Source organism: Piliocolobus tephrosceles, chromosome 17 (assembly GCF_002776525.5).
Source record: "Piliocolobus tephrosceles isolate RC106 chromosome 17, ASM277652v3, whole genome shotgun sequence".
NCBI classification, from domain to species: Eukaryota; Metazoa; Chordata; class Mammalia; order Primates; family Cercopithecidae; genus Piliocolobus; species Piliocolobus tephrosceles.
In genome coordinates, this window is record NC_045450.1 from 25,612,331 (window position 1) to 25,619,110 (window position 6,780).

Here is a 6,780-nt window from a genome sequence, read left to right on the forward strand (position 1 = left end):
CCTCAGAATACCCAGAGTGTCACCTCTGCCATACCCCACTCAAGCCTGCCACTCGAAGGGAGGAGCATCAAAGCATTTGTGGCCACTTTTTAAAACTGCCACACCCTTCTTCATCTTTTTTTTTTTTTTTTTTCTGAGACCGAGTCTTGCTCTGTCGCCCAGGCTGGAGTGCAGTGGTGCAATCTCAGCTCACTGCAAGCTCCGCCTCCCGGGTTCCTGCCATTCTCCTGTCTCATCCTCCCACGTAGCTGGGACTACAGATGCCTGCCACCTTGCCCGGCTAGCTTTTTGTATTTTTTAGTAGAGACGGGGTTTCACTGTGTTAGCCAGGATGGTCTCGATCTCCTGACCTCGTGATCCGACCGTCTCGGCCTCCCAAAGTGCTAGGATTACAGGCTTGAGCCACCGCGCCCGGCCCCTTCTTTACCTTTGATCTGAACCTGTGACATGTGCCTGTAGTTCTCCACATGTCACCTAACATGACACACTCCTCACAGTTATTGCTATTTATTATTTCTTTTTTTTAGAGTCAGGGTCTTACTCTTTTTGCCCTGGCTAGAGTGCAGTGGCATGATCATAGCCCACTGTTCACTGCAGCCTCCCTTAAAGTTCTGGGCTCGAGCAATCCTCTCACCACAGCCACTCGAGTAGCTAGAACTACAGGCATGTGCCACCACGCCCAGCTAATTTTTTTTTTTTTTTTTTTTTTTGAGACGAGTTTCGCTCTTGTTGCCCAGGCTGGAGTGCGGTGGCGCCATCTCCACTCACTGTAAACTCTGCCTCCCAGGTTCAGCGATTCTTTTGCCTCAGCCTCTCGAGTAGCTCTGATTACAGGCCTGCGCCATCACACCTGGCCAATTTTGTATTTTTAGTAGACACGGGGTTTCTCCATGTTGGTCAGGCTGGTCTCGAACTCCCAGCCTCAAGTGATCTGCCCACCTCGGCTTCCCCCAAAGTGCTGGGATTACAGGTGTGAGCCACCACGCCTGGCCGAACTTTTGTTAGAGACAGGGTTTCATCATATTGGCCAGGCTGGTCTCAAATTCCTGACCTCAAGTGATCCACCAGCCTCAGCCTCCCAAAGTGCTGGGATTACAGGCATGTGCTACCATTGTCTGGCCTTTTTAAATTTTTTTATAGAGACAGGGTCTTGCTATGTTCCCCAGGCTGCTCTCGAAATCCCGGCCTCAAGCAATCCTCCTCCCTCAGCCTCCCACAGTGCTGAAATAACAGGTGTGAGCTGCTGCTCCCGATATATTTATTAATATTACATCTTTAATTGCCTAGGACTGTGAGTTCCTAAAATCTAACTCAGATCATGTCACTCTTCTGCTCAAACCCTCCAAGGGCTTCCCATTTCACCCACAGCGAAAACCTAAGTCCTAACAACATCCAGCAAAGCCCTGCAAGAGTTGCCCCCAAGTTATCTCTCTGACATCATCAGCTTCTACTCCCCCACTTTTGCTCCCCACCACCAACCACGACGACCTCTGTGCTCCTTCTTTAGATGCCCAGCACACCTGCTGTTCCCTGTGCCTGGAACTGTCTTCCCACACATGGCCCATATGACTTGCTCTCTCACCTCCTTCAGGCCGCAGCTCAGGTGTCACCTTATCAGAAAGGGTCTGAGCATTCCATGCAAACCAGTTCCAGTAGCCCTCACCACACACACATATAGCACCATTGTCCCCCCTCCCCTGCTTGAGTCATAATATATATAACAATGCATATAATTTTCTAATTTCCTGTTTCCCACCACTAGAACACGGGCAGGGATTTGTGTGTCTGTCCACTGCAAAAATCGCACCAAAACTTGACATCATCCTTCACCCATACCCAAGCCTTCTGAAATGTGACTTAAAGCCTCTCCCATCAAGTAATAGATTCTCCGTCAGCTGCCGTGACTCATTCCTGTAATGCCAGCACTTTGGGAGACTGAGGCAGGGGAACCACTTGAAGCCAGGAGTTTGAGACCAGCCTGGGTAACATAGTGAGACCCCCCCGACTTCTATTAAATAATTCAGTTAAAAACTGGCCAGGCTGGCCAGGCACGGTGGTTCACGCTTGTAAACCCAGCACTTTGGGAGGCCAAGGCATGCAAATCATGAGGTCAGGAGTTCGAGACCAGCCTGATCAACACAGTGAAACCCATCTCTACTAAAAATACAAAAATTAGCTGGGCATGGTGATGTGTGCCTGTAATCCCAGCTACTGGGGAGGTTGAGGCAGGAGAATCACTTAAACAGGTTCTCAGGTACTGCTTCTGGATATTTCAATTCGGTGGTTCTGGAGTCAGGTCCAGCTACCAGCCAGCAGGCTGGACAGGGTTTTGCATTTTCACTGGCTTTCCAGAAAACTCAGAGGGAGATGGCACCCACATTTTTGGAAATGTGGAGGTTGCACAGGAGCCAAGATTGTGCCACTGCACTCCAGCCTGGATAACGAGCTAGACTCCATTAAAAAAAAAAAAAAAACTAGCTAGGCATGGTGGTGTACATCTGTAGTCTCTGCTACTCAGAAGACGGGGCTGAGAGGATCACTTGAGCCCAGGAGGTTGAGGCTGCAGTGAGCTATGATCACACCACGGTACTCCAGCCTGGGCGATAGAGTGAGACCCTGACTCTAAAAAAAGAAAAGAAAAAAAATAGTGGATTCTCTTTCCTTAACTTTGGAATCGGACTAGTTTTGTGACTTTGGCCAATAGAATGCTACTGGATTTAGCCCACTGAAGTGATTTGTGCCATTTATGGGTTAAGAGGCTTGCAGTTCCTGCTCCCCCTCTTGGAAGCCACTGTCATGTGTACAAGCCCAATAGCTGACTGCTAGTCTAGTGGTCTCATTGCCCTAGCCAACAACTAGCTGATGCCAGCCATTGGAATGAGGCCACTCTCACATAAGCAAGCTCCACCAAGGTCAGCAGAGCCTGACCCAAACGAGCAAACTTCCCAGTCAATCCACAGACTTTTGTTCTAAACTGCTGAGTTTTGGAATGGTTTGCTACATAGCATTATTTGTGGTAACAGACAACTGATACAAGCACTTAGCCCAATGCCTGGCATGAAATATATGCTCAATAAATATTTACAGCACAAATGATTTAATAAATAAGAAAAAGAAAAACATGCACCTTATGGGGTTTTTTTGTTTTGTTTTGTTTTGTTTTGTTTTGTTTTGTTTTGTTTTGAGACAAGGTCTCACTCTTGCCCAGGCTGGAGTGCAGTGGTGTGATCATGGCTCACTATGGCTGCAACCTCCAAGGCTCAAGCCTCCTAAGTAGCCGGGACTATAGACGCGCACTGCCACACGTGGCTACCTTCTGTGATTTCTAGTGAAACAAGGTCTCACTATGTTGCCCAGGCTGGTCTAGAACTCCTGAGCTCAAGTGATCCTCCGCCTCAGCCTCCCAAAATGCTGGGATTACAGGTATGAACCATCACTTCCAGCATCTTATTGGTCACTTAATAAATGATCAAGCACATCAAGCACCATGCTTGACAAATATTTGTTGAATTAGTGAGTAGAGAGTGACAGGTTCCTATTTTAGAGGTAGGTGTGGGCAAGCAAGATCTTTTGTCTTTTAAGGGCTTAAAAGAATGTCTCCTGGGGTGTGCTGGGGTAAGGTGGTAGTTTTGTAGTGTTTAGTCTATAAGGACGCTAATGCTTGAGCCTGTCTTGACTGGGAGCTTTGGGCTGGCTGTGGCCTGGATTGTGACTCCACGTGAAGACACAAGGAAGTACTGATGGAAAAGGGTCTTACAACAGCAGCCAGAGGACCCAGCCCCAGCCATGAAGCTCTGGGCCTGAACTTTAGGTCAACTTTATGCAGTTTCCAGAACCCTCTTCCATCCTTAGCTCCACTTCTCCAGGCATCAGCTACATTTCCAAAACTGTGAGTGCCATCTCCCTCTGAGTTTTCTGGAAAGCCAGTGAAAATGCGAAATCCTGGCCAGGCTGCTGGCTAGTAGCTGGACCTGACTCCAGAACTACTGAATCAAAATATCCAGAAGCAGTACCCAAGAACCCGTATTTTAAGAATTTCCACACTGCCCACAGGGGTCCTTGGACACAGGACCGGAAGGGCGACCTGTGCCATTACCAGCAGGTGAGCAGAGGGTTGGAATAAACAGATTCTGGGACAGACGGGAGAACAGGGAGTAGCTTGTGACATTTAACTGCCTTATCTAACCATCACTACCTCCTGGGGAGGTCGGTTATCATACTGTGAAAGGAAAATAAATCTCAGGATCCCAAAATCACCAAGGCAAAGGGAAAAGTCAAGCTGGGAACGGCTTAGAGCAAACCGGCCCCCTGTTCTATTCCTAAAGATGGCTAGTAAGATAAAAAAGCTACATACCTCCTCACAATTTGTCCACAAGGGATTTTCTTTTGGACTAAGGACAGACAGAACTCACAGTCATCCCTGTGCTCACTGAGATAAATATACATCTGATGGATTCTTTTGAAAAGGCTAATCAGAAACTCAAAAGAATGCAACAATTTGTCACTTATCCACCTATGACCTGGAAGACCCCTCCCTGCTTCGAGTTGTCCCGCCTTTCCAGACCAAACCAATGTACATCTCACACATGCTGATTGATGTCTCACGTCTCCCTAGAATGGGTAAAACTAAACTGTGCCCCAACCACCTTGGGCACGTGTCATCAGGACCTCCTGAGGCTATGTCACAGGCCTGTGCTTAACTTTGGCAGAATAAACTTCCTAAATTGACTGAGGCTTGTCTCAGATATTTAGGGTTCACAATACTTATTTCATGGAGGTGATACAGAAGTTAAGATGAAATCACTTAGATAGCCTTTTACCCTGTAAAAGACTTTTCTTTTTAATGAAAAGCAGCTCCAAATCATTTTCTAACAAAGAGCAGCCTATAAAGTTGAGCTGCAGATATAGACAAGCAAGCTGGGAGCTTGCATGGGTGAATGACGGCAGGAACTAACAACTAGACATTTTCAAGATGGTGGCTCCATCTTCCCTTCTCTGCCAGCCACATGTACTGTAAGGAGCAGACAAGATGGCGCTGATCAACTGGAAAGCCTATTTGCATAATAAGATTAGGGTGAGATGACTAGCCTTCTGCATGCACTATGTAAACGTCATACCTGATCGAACCAATCTATGAGCCCTATGTAAATCAGACACCGCCTCCTCAAACTGGACTATAGAATTTGCACATTTGCTGCCAGCCAGTCTTTTCTACTCAGACACCCCTTCCTCAATAGAGGAAGCTGTTTCTCTTTCTCTTCTCTTCTACCTATTAAACCTCCGCTCCCAGCCTCCTCATGTGTGTCCATGTCCTAAATTTTCCTGGCTGCAACAACGAACCCCAGGGTATATATCCCAGACAACATAGCCACTTCAGAGGTGGACACTGAGCCTCAGACAGAAAGTATCCTGGTCTGCCTGACTTTATGTTGGGGGCTTTTTGCTTCTACCCCAGGGGAACCCACTCAACAAAACACCTGGTATTTTGTTCTCAGTCTTCACACAAGGTCATTTTAGGCTTGCTAGCTCCCTGCTGAAGGTCACATGCTGAAATGAAATTGAAAGCACAGAGTAACTAAGTGAGCAGCCCTGCACCTGGAAAATTCAGGTGGCATCAGTGGAAGAGCCAAGACGTGGGAGGTTTTCATGTCTATTTTTAAGCAATTGAAGTAAATTAAATGTCTCTTTCACAGCCAAGATAAAAGTTGTTTGCAAGTTTGGAGCTTTGTTTGTATGTATATATTTTAAATAAATTTGATAATTAAGTCATGAATGTTCCCAGCACACTTGGATGTATTTAAATTACAGGCTTCGGATCAAATGGAGAAAAATCACACATATGGACCTAAATGATGCCTTTTTCTGTTCAATGCCTTTTGCAGCATTCAAATGGGTCTGTCAGCTTAATGGCCAATACTAAGGCTGCTGGGAATGACAGGAGGCGGGAGGACTGGCAAAGAGACTACAGGAAGTGAAACCCTGTGGTGAAAAATTGTGGTTATTTTAAGAAAACATTTCATCTGTGCCCGTAATTCATTTCAACAAGCCAGTTTTAAAAACACAAACAAGCTGGTAAAAGGGGTGTTTGTCTCTGCCTGACTGGCAGCCCTCCATACTCACCATTAACAGCTAGTTCCTGAACACTGTGGCTTCCGGAATCAGGGGGTCCCAGAGTTGATTCTCCTTTGGCCCTTGCTGTGGTGCCTACCTGGGCAAGTTGGAGATTCTAGTGCCCACCCTACTGTAGTCTCTGTAGAGTAACTGCCCATCTATTGTCAAAACAAATTCAGACCTAGTAAAGAGTGGCTTTTCCTATCCCTGTGTCCTGAATGGTACTGCCTAGGTTTTCTTCTAGGGTTTTTATGGTTTTAGGTCTTACATTTAAGTCTTTAATCCATCTTGAGTTAATTTCTGTATAAGGTGTAAGGAAGAGGTCCAGTTTCAGTTTTCTGCATATGGCTAGCCAGTTTTCCCAGCACCGTTTATTAAATAGGGAATCCTTTCCCCATTGTTTGTTTCTGTCAGGTTTGTCAAAGACCAGATGGTTGTAGATGTGTGGTGTTATTGCTGAGGCCTCTGTTCTGTTCCATTGGTCTATATATCTGTTTTGGTACTAGTACCATGCTGTTTTGGTTACTGTAGCCTTGTAGTATAGTTTGAAGTCAGGTAGCATGATGCCTCCATTTTGTTCTTTTTGATCAGAATTGTCTTGGCTATGCAGGCTCTTTTTTGGTTCCATATGAAGTTTAAAGTAGTTTTTTCCAATTCTGTGAAGAAAGT